Genomic DNA, 10,428 nt, shown 5'->3' on the forward strand with positions numbered 1-10,428 from the left:
GATCTAGGGTCGAAGGGAGTGTCTTGTGGCCATGGAAAACATGGGGGCTGGTAGGACTTGGGCCCAAAGCTCAGCAGCACAGCCAGAAAGAAGTCGGAAAGTTGCTCCCCTCTGACTCAGCCTGGGAGGAAAGGAGAAGACGTTGTGCTTTGGAGATGACATTGTTGGAAAAAAGAAAAAAAAAATTATCCCCGGGCTAATTTAGATTTCTTCCCAATCGGGGAAATGTTTGATCACGTCCCTTACAAAGGCCAGCCACACTGGCCAACACCTGTGGTGAGGGCAGCTAGCCAGCACAGGATGCTGTTGAAACTGGATTACAGACCATTAATTCGCATTCAACTTGCACTACTCTATATAAATAAAATACGTACTTTGGAAAGAATTATGCTGTGTGAGTTTCAAATGGACTGTGATAATAGACCCGTGTTCTCTGTGGTTGTGGGCAGCTGTCAGATGGGACCAGGCTGGACAGGCCTGCTTTCCTAGGGGCTCTTGAACCCGCGGACGTGTGAGCGCGTCCTGGGGGCGGCTAGGAGCTCGCCTGTCGGGTGGAGCCTGCTTTTCCTGAGCCCTCGCTCCCAGAGAGCAGGCGTGGTGTCGCTTTCAGAGACCAGCCTTGGCGCATCCCGGTGCTGTCACTGTGACTCTGTGACCTTGGTGAGATCCTTATCCTCTTCTAAGCTCCCTCCTCCCAGTGCTCATTCACAAATAGAGGAAATTATTGTATTCACCCCACAGAATTGTAGTTCTAATTAAAAGCCTGGATTTAATGAATTTGGTGTTGGAAATTGTAGTTGTTATTAATAAGTCCTTCACATACAGGTCAGCCCTTCCCTACATTTTCCAGCACTGGGGAGAGCATTCATTCCTGCCGTCTCACCTCTCCCTCTCTCTCTCTGCACCCTTGGGGATCTTGAGAACACCCACCACTTTCCATTTATCTCTTGAACCTCAACTGCCCCCAAAGCGCAAAGTGCTGAGCAGATAACTGTGAAATAAGCAGAAACCTTTCGTGGTGAACAGCTGAAAATGTCACGTTGCTGGCAGCCAACATGGGAACGAGAGGTAGACACGCGGACAGGATGTTCATAATTTCTGCAGTGAGAGTCCTGCGGGGAAGGCGGGGGCATCGTACCCTGTACCCACCTAAGCTCAGGTCTGCCCCGAGGCAGGGGTGGGGGTGGCTGTGCTCAAGTCTGGGGCAGTCCTGACCTTGGCCCAGAGCCCATGAGGCCTCTAGGACGTAGGCCCTTCTGCCTGAGCAGTGTGTTTGGGGAGAGGGGCTGGAGCCGTCAGTCGTATCGAGCTGAGATCCTGGGGTGTCCCCGGGAGCTGGGCTCTGGCTGTGGAGGTGAGTGTGTACAGAGATGAAGTGCTGCTCTGGATCAGGAGTGGCTGAGCAGAGGTAGGAGAGGGGCCCAGCGATTCCCCGGAGGTGGTGTTACCTTCAGTCTGGGCCAGGGGGTCGGCTGCTGGAGGCAGAGTCGTGGTGCAGCTTCCCATCCCCAGCTCCCAGCTGACCGTGACCTTGGGCGAGTTATTCCTGATGACGGCTGTGAGGGGGAGAGTCAACATCTGTAAAATGCCCAAATGGTACAGATGCTTCGTAGATGACGTCTGTTCCTGATTCTAGTACTTGAACCTGAGGGAAGAAGGCAGAGAAGGGCAGGAAATGCCCTAAGATGGAGGGCCTGGAGCAGAGGGCAGGAGAGACGCAGAACCAGATCCCAGACCCCAGACCCGGACCCAGACCCAGAAGGCCCCGTGGAGCTCCCCAGGCCACACTATATACAACAATCCAGAGCCTCTGTCTCAGGCTGGGGTGGACAGCGATAAGAGGGGGACAGGAGCTCCCGGGAAGGAGCCGGGATTCTCGGAGCTCCTTGGCACCGCAGCCTAAGGGTCCCATCCGAGGAAGGGCACAGATTGGAGCTCTGGTGGTCACGAGTCCAGTGAGAGGGCGGGAAGCGAAAACACCGAGGATGCGATGGTGTCCGGCCATCCCGCCTTGCCTCTGGAGCTCTCAGATTCATTGTTCATCTTCCCTTGCACGAGCTGGTACTCAGGCACGTGTTTGGGTAAAACAGAAAGAACTTACAGCTCCACGTGCCTTGTCCTAGACCCTTGTTGGGAAGCACTCCAGGACTCACGGTTTTACCGAGAAGAGAGGATCTAGGACACGGCTGGGGGGGTTGGTGCGGGGTGCGAGCCCAGCTTCCTGTGAATGCTCGCCAGGCCTTTCTCATGCGTCTGTCCTGCCTTCTGCTCTGCCACCCGGTGCTACCAGAGCGTTGGTCCCACGTCCACTGGACACTTGTATTTCCCACACGCCTGGCACCAGACAGCGAGCTTTGGGAGTTTGGCGGGTGCCCCTCCTGCCCAGCCAGGGACCCACAGAGCTCCTCCAGTTAGCCTCACACCCTCAGGCAGGACCCACCTTCCACCTCTCCCCACCGCCAGCGACTGGGTCCCCCGCCTCACTTACCTATGGGCGGGTCCATCAGGACATCCTCCTCTCTCTGTCCTCCGAGAAGAACAGGGCAGAAGGCTGACAGCAGCTTGCCCAGCCCGGAGCTCCCCAGCTGCTCTGATCAAACACCACTCCTGCCAGCTCTGCGTGCACCGGTTCCCCCAGCGCAGGCCAGAAACAGCTGATCAAACACATCAGGACAAGGTCAGTCCAGGGACCCACAGTCCCCCTCCAGGAGAGATTTCACAGACCTGCCATCAGGAGGGTCTGATAAAAACGGACAGGGGGTGGGGAAGCGGACCCACGGGGCCGGCCCAGGACCAAAGAGCTTCTCACTCCATTTTGAAACCTCTGTGCTCCACGCAGAGTTCAGGCCAAAGCCCACATTTCCAGACAGGCCAGGGCCAGAGCTGCCTGTGAGCCCAGGGAGCCAAGGGGACGTGTGTGTGCACACAGGACTGTGGGGGTGAGAGAGATGTCAGGTAGGAACGCGTGGGCTTGGGAGCGTGGGACTGTTAGATTGTCACAGGATGACTTGAGATCCTCCCTTGCTAAACTGTGACCCTTTCAAGGGCAAGAACTGCATTATCCTTTTTGTTCACACACACAGTGTTAGGCTGGCAGAGCAGGTGTCCTTTCGAGCTGAAGTTCTGGAGCCCGTGGGGTCCTACTGTGTACACGGCCCCATGCCCGACGCTGTGGAGGTTGAGGATGGATCAGGCTAATACAGCAAGGAGATCAAACCAGTCCATCCTAAAGGAAATTAACCCTGAATATTCATTGGAAGGACTGATGCTGAAGCTGAAGCTCCAATACTTTGGCCACCTGATGGGAAGAACCAGGATCCAGACCTCGATGCTGGGAAAGATTGAGGGCAGGAGGAGAAGGGGGTGGCAGAGGATGAGATGGTTAAATAACATCACTGACTCAGTGGACCGTGAGTTTGAGCAAACTCCGGGGGTAGTGAAGGACAGGGGAGCCTGGTGAGCTGCAGCCCTTGGGGTTGCAAAGAGTCAGGCATGACTTAGTTAACACGACTGGACAACAGCAACAACAGGCTAAGACAGTGTGCGATGCCTGCTCCAATGGGACTGCTAACCTGGTCAGCAAGGGTTTCGTATGAGAAACAGGTATGAAGAACAGCAAGCCAGTGCAGATGGGCAACCTGCTGCTGCTAAGTCGCTTCAGTCGTGTCCGACTCTGTGCAACCCCATAGACGGCAGCCCACCAGGCTCCCCCGTCCCTGGGATTCTCCAGGCAAGAACACTGGAGTGGGTTGTCATTTCCTTTTCCAATGCATGAAAGTGAAAAGTGAAAGGGAAGTCGCTCAGTCGTGTCTGACTCTTCTCGACCCCATGGACTGTAGCCCACCAGGCTCCTCCGTCCATGGGATTCTCCAGGCAAGAACACTGGAGTGGGTTGCCGTTTCCTTCTCCAGTGCATGAAAGTGAAAAGTGAAAGTGACGTCACTCAGTCGTGTCTGACTCTTCTCGACCCCATGGACTGCAGCCTACCAGGCTCCTCTGTCCATAGGATTTTCCAAGAAAGAGTACTGGAATGGGGTGCCATTGCCTTCTCCGGATGAGCAACCTAAATGCCTATAAATGCTATGTTCCTTTGTCTCCTTTTTTTTTTTTAGTTTTGTCTTTTTCACTGGTGGCAGGGGGGATTAATATTTTCCAGAAATGCTCTCATAATTAATAATTGGTGTTAGTAAGTGCTTAGCACATGATGGACACTGGATGGAGAGCTTTATGTAATTTTTACTTCCCCAGCACCATGATGTAGCGGCTGTTGTTGCCCCACATTTCAGGCAAGGACACCTACACCAGGAAAGCCACCTGACGGGTACATGGCCATCGAGCAGCTCAGCTGGGATGTGATCCAGGCCACCTGACTCCAGAGCTCAATCCTTCTTTTAACTTTTTATCTTGTATTGGGCTTTAGCCGATTAACCACGTTGTGACAGCTCAGGTGAACAGCCAACGGACTCAACCACACATATACGTGTGTCCATTCTCCCCCAAACCCGCTCCCATCCAGGCCGCCCAGAGTTCACTCTTAAACACCAGGCTACATCCGAGCATTTCTTGCTTGATACCCAGTTAGCAGAAGATACCTGGGCCACCAACTTCTCAGTCCTTGGGCCACTGGTCAGGGCCACCTGGACGGTCATAGACCTACCACATCCCCTGACCTGCTTTCTTCTTGACCTCCCCCTCCATCTCTCCTGCCTGAGACAGCCAACCAGGCCGGAAACTCTGCTTTTATCAGCTGGAAATGTGTCCAGTAGCAACAGGAGTCATGCCCTTTGCCTTGTTTGGGGACTAGATCGTTTGTGGTCTAGGAGCTGTCACTTTGAGGGGCCCCTGCTGCCTCTCACAGAGTCACCAGTCCTCAGTGGACCCTTGATGGCTCAGCCGGGGCTCTTCCTTCAAATCAGAGGACCATTCAGGCCCTGTGTGAGCTCCCGCTGAGCCCAGCCTGGGGTCAGCACGAATGTGTGAGGGTGCTTCCCCCCCAGACAGCTCAGGGAAGCATCACAGCCTCACTGCCTTCCCCATCTCTCCTCTTATCCTGGGATCCTGAAGGAAGCAGTGTTTCCTAGAACAGCAATCATTTTTTTTGGAGAACTCAGGATCAGGAGACAATAGAGAATGTAGTGGTTCAGAGCCCGTTGTAGAGTTACTCAAATCTGAGTTCAGATCCCTGCTGTGTCCCTTGATAGGTGTGTGCTTTGGGCATGTTTGCATGTCTTTTCCTGATTGTTTTTCTTCTCTGTAAACTGGAGGTAATGAAAATCTCAAGGTAATCGTGGAGATTAAAAGGAACACCTTTGAGATTCTGGTATAGGTCATCCGGGTGTCACTAGTGGTAAAGAACCCGCCTGCCAACGCAGGAGACCTAAGAGACACCGGTTCGATCCCTGCGTTTGATAAGATCCCCTGGAGGAGGGCGTGGCAATCCACTCCAGTAGTCTTGCCTGGAGAATCCCATGGACAGAGGAGCCTGGTGGGCTCCATTCCACATGGTCGAGAAGAGGCAGATATGACTGGAGCAGCTTTGCATGCAAGCATAGGTCATGGTATGTAGGAAGAGCTCCATAAACATGGTACCATTCATCAAGGGACCCAAAGCCTCGGCAGTCCTTGTCCCAGTGCAGAGAGCCCACGGGGTGCTTCCAAAGCTCAAGTAGGGTAGACTTCTGTAGGGGAGTGGAAGGTGAAAAAGAGGGCCAGCCGGACAGAGTCCCTGGAGGTCAGGGCCCGGCCTTGGCATCTCTCTGTCCCCCGTTTCCTTGATGTCTGGCATCCAGGGAGCACCTTATGTAAGACTGGAGAGCGGCAAGCCCAGGGCTGGGGTCTGCATGCCTGGAACCGTGCTCCTGATGCTCCTCCTTGCTGCACCTCGGGGCCACCTGGAGTGAGATCCTACAGCCCAAGGGACGGGTCACAGGGGCAAGCAGACTTCCTGGATAGAACCTGGCCCTGAGGCCCCAGTGGGCTCGCTGTCTTGTCCTGGCATCAGCAGAATAGGTCATCTCGACCCATTTCTGTGCCAACCTGGTCTCTCGGCTTGGAGCAGGAGAGCCCTGGGGTGGGGGGTGGGTAGAGGGGAGGGGGCGTGGAGCACAGAAAGGAGAGGAGGTGGCAGGTGCTTGGCCCAGAGACTGGGCCGCCCTCGTGTTGTGCAGGAGCAGCGGATCCGTAACGCCTTACACTTGAGGAGCACTCTGCTGCTCTCAGATCACTTCCATTTGCGTCACCCATCCTCAGGGTAACGTCAAAGTGTAGAGTCAGTATCTTCACGGTTACCCTGTTTTCCAGTGAAGGAATTCAGATGCAGCCTCCTCTGAGGACCTAAGGGTCCTCAGCTAGTGAGATGGTTTGGATACCAGATGGAGTCTTTCCCCACCTCGCCTTGCTGCCCTGTGACGCTCTGGTCCCCCCAGTGACATCATGACTTGGAGTCATTTGCTTGCTTGACTCTGGGCAGCATCGCCCTGAGGCTGGAAGGGCTTGAATGATTATTTTGCAGATGAAGAAATTGAGGTTCCAGGAGGTGACGTCACTCGGTCCCGTGGGAAGTCAGTAGCAGAGGTGCAGTCAGAGCAGCTGGACCCGGCATTACCTTCACTTTGCCAGGAAGAGCACACCTGAGCCCAGGTGAGGGTGGGGACTCAGGGCTCAGCCGGAGGCCCCCAGGAGGGACAGGCTGAGCGTCAGTTACCGCCCTCTGCCCTGGCCCGGCTAGGCGTGCGCCCCCCGCCTGGTGCTGGTCACAGGGAGCCCCCTCCAACAGGACTCTCTCTGATGACAGAGGCGGTCTATCCTGCACCACCCCATGTGGGGCCACCGTCAGATGTGGCTTTGAGCACTTGAAACGTGGCCAGCATGGCCGAGAAGCCGGATTTTAAATTTTAAATGGTCGTGTGTGGCTAGTGGCTGTCGTCTAGATGGCAGAGAAAGGGGTGGAGGCTCAGAGGTGATCACTGCACAGGAAGTGGCTGAGCCTGTATTCAAACCCAGGTCCGTCAGGCTCCAAAACCCACCACCTTTCCCCTCCTGTCAGGAGGGAAGTGCAGTCAGCGAGTGGTGAGCATTGGCCTCGAGGTTCGGAACACCTCGCTCCCTGAAGCCTTCATGCTTACACGCTCGGTGTCTCCCCTGCTCTGGGCCTGCCCCGTCTTCATCCTCATCCTAGTCGGCACCCTTTGTACCAGGGGCTCTACCTCCCTGCGGACTGACCCTGATACGTCCTCTACAGTGACAGTCCTGCCATCCCATTTTACCGACGAGTAAGTACGTGGATGGAGAAGGCAATGGCACCCCACTCCAGTCCTCTTGCCTGGAAAATCCCACGGACAGAGGAGCCTGGTGGGCTGCAGTCCATGGGGTCGCTAGGAGTCGGACACGACTGAGCGACTTCACTTTCACTTTTCACTTTCATGCGTTGGAGAAGGAAATGGCAACCCACTCCAGTGTTCTTGCCTGGAGAATCCCAGGGACGAGGGAGCCTGGTGGGCTGCCGTCTATGGGGTCACACAGAGTCGGACACGACTGAAGCGACTTAGCAGCAGCAGCAGCAAGTACGTGGATGCTCCAAAGGGTGGAGAAACTCGTCCAAGCTGGGTGATCTCTTGCTGGAAAAGTCACGCTGGTATGAATACACAATGCCCAATTCTTGATCCTGTTTCTCTCCAGCTCCACACCAGAGCTGAACTGAACTTAGAGGGTGCCACGGAGGCAGCCAAGAAGCCCCCTACCCTTCCTGTCTTGAAACCATGGCACTGAGCTTGCCGCCTGGGCACCAGCCACTGTGCCCCGGAGGGGGCGGCAGGGGCTTCAGTGTGCATACCCTTCGCATGTCTCCTATTGCAGTAGAAGCCACTTGCCTCAAACACGTGTTTTGTTTTTCTTTTTTTTTTTTTTAAAGCCTACCACATCTCAAATGCGAGTTTTGTTTATCTTGGAACTAGCAGGATTTGCGGCAGCAGGCCAGCACATTTATAATGAGAGTCGTGGGAAAACTAAACTCATTGTCACTCACGAGCCGCGTGACCTTGGACAGGTCTCCTCCGCCCCACCCCAGCGAGCGGGTTAAATGACCGCTAAGGGCCCTTCTCCAACATTCTGTGACTCCTCACAGAGCACAGGCGGTGGAGAAATCAGGATTCGGGGCCCGACTCTGCTACTTCCACATCGTGTGACTTGTCTCTGAGCCTCCGGCTCCTCACCTGGGCTGGTGCTGCCCCTGCAGAGCGGAGGCCTGGGCCAGGCACAGGGCTGCCACGTGGCGAGGGGGCTGGAGTGCTGCTGGTGGGCTTCGGGGGGCTCACACAAAGCCCAACAGTACCTCATCGCCCCACTCTCCAGGAAGAGACAATGGAGGAACTCCCGGTCCTCAGAGGGGAGGGGAATGGGTCCCCTTCTGGCCAAGATGCTGCCACAGGTGCTCAGAGCCGTGCCAAAGAGAGGCTCCCAAGGTGCCCTCCATCCGGTCCAGCCCCGCCTACTCCCTCCCTAGTGGGGCCGCACCCGCCGCCTGCACAGCTGGGAGGAGCTGGCCGGACAGGTGACAACAGGCTCCAGGCCTTCCTGGAGCTTGTGGGGAGGAGCTGCCCTGGAGAGGAGGGGATTTTAGCACAGCAGCCCTGCAAGCCAGGGTCTGAAGCAAACCCCGGGAGGGGGGTCACCCCAGGGCTGAGTGGTCAGGGCTATGGGGTCACGTGGTCAAAGGTCAGCCCTGCCACTGCCCAGTTCTCTAGCTCTGGGCAAACCACATAATCTCTCGGGCCTTATTCTCCTCATCTATGAAATGGGGGCTTCCCTGATAGCTCAGTTGGTAAAGAATTCACCTGCAAAGCAAGAGACTCTGGTTTGATTCCTGGGTCGGGAAGATCCGCTGGAGAAGGGATAGGCTACCCACTCCAGTATACTTGGGCTTCCCTTGTGGCTCAGCTGGTAAAGAATCTGCCTGCAGTGCGGGAGACCTGTGTTCAATCCCTGGATTGGGAAGATTCCCTGGAGAAGGGAAGGCTACCCATTCCAATATTGTGGCCTAGAGTATTCCAGGGACTGTATAGTCCATGGGGTCTCAAAGAGTCGGACATGACTGAGCGACTTTCACTTCACTTCACTTCACTTCACATGAAATGGGGAGGATAATAGTCCTTGCCTGCCTCTTAGGATTATAAAATAACCCCCGTGAAGGCCCTGACCTACCCTGCAGAGCAGGGACTCAGTGAGTGGTTATTAGCTTCCCTGGCCCCTGACCGCAGAAAGGTCAGCTGTTGCAGGACGAGGCTGTGATTCACAGCCGGGACTCTGAGGCCCACGGAGTAAGAGCAGAGGAAGTGCCTGCTAGGAGTTCCACCCCCGACCTCGGTTAGTCTGCGGCTTCTGCAGTGACAGGGAGAGGCCTGAGGGGCTGGGCAGTGGAGACCAGAACCCCAGGTTTATGATGGGCTTCCTTACACCAGCCATCAGGCAGCCTGAGGATCCCTGGCTCCCACAGACTGCCCCCATCTCCTGGTCAGAGGCTTCCCCACAGGCCGTCTTGGGGGCTCACGCCCAGGCCCTGAGAGGGGACAGGGATTCAAGGCTCCCAGCATGGGGCCCATGGACCCCAGCCAAGCAGATACTCTGGGCCAAACTCACCTCCGACCCAAGCTGGCCCCATGGCCCACCCATGCCCTCTGCCGGCCTTTTCCACCCGGCTTCTCCCCATCCTTCAAGGGTCAGCCCAAGTGATCCCACTCTAGAAAGCCTCCACCAGTCGCCCCAGCGAAAAGGGTTGGCCTCTGGACTTCTCTGATCCCTTATATGACCCACAATATTAAAGCACTTGATAATATGTGTTCACACCTTCTCTTTTCACTTTTTCTTTTTTTTTTTGGTGGCGAAATAAATATAACATTTACCCTTGTGGCCGTTTGTGAAACTTCAGTGGCAATAACTGCTATACTCACATTGCTGCATAGCCATCACCGCTGTCCGTCTCCAGAACTTGCTTGCCTCTTCATACTGAAACTCTGTTCCCACTGAATGTTTCCGTCACCGTTGAAGGCGGCCCATTCCTGTGAGCACCAGCCCTTGGCCCCCTGCTCCTGGACACCACCGTCCACTCCCTGTCTCTGACTGTGAGCACCAGCCCTTGGCCCCTCCTCCTGGACACCACCGTCCACTCCCTGTCTCTGACTGTGAGCACCAGCCCTTGGCCCCTCCTCCTGGACACCGCCGTCCACTCCCTGTCTCTGACTGTGAGCACCAGCCCTTGGCCCCTCCTCCTGGACACCACCGTCTACTCCCTGTCTCTGACTGGCTAGTCTAGGTTTATCATCAGTCCAGTCGCTCCGTCATGTCCAACTCTTGGCGACCCCACGGACTGCAGCACGCCAGGCTTCCCTCTCCATCACCAACTGGAAGTGGAATTAGTGAAATTATGTAGTATCT

At 55.6% G+C, this 10,428-nt stretch overlaps 1 long non-coding RNA gene across 1 annotated transcript; it reads right to left on the reverse strand.

The window, feature by feature from the left end:
- Nucleotides 1-1,448: 1,448 nt before the first annotated feature.
- Nucleotides 1,449-10,111, reverse strand: LOC147377346 (uncharacterized). Its single transcript, XR_015150219.1, has 3 exons — nucleotides 9,945-10,111; nucleotides 2,489-2,654; nucleotides 1,449-1,645 (listed from the first exon to the last, which is right to left on the reverse strand). It is a non-coding gene; the product is annotated as an uncharacterized LOC147377346 (long non-coding RNA).
- Between the last annotated feature and the right edge of the window lie 317 nt (nucleotides 10,112-10,428).

Source organism: Bos grunniens, chromosome 2 (genome assembly GCF_055505025.1).
Source record: "Bos grunniens cultivar Pamir isolate PY7600 chromosome 2, Bosgru_T2T1.0, whole genome shotgun sequence".
NCBI classification, from domain to species: Eukaryota; Metazoa; Chordata; class Mammalia; order Artiodactyla; family Bovidae; genus Bos; species Bos grunniens.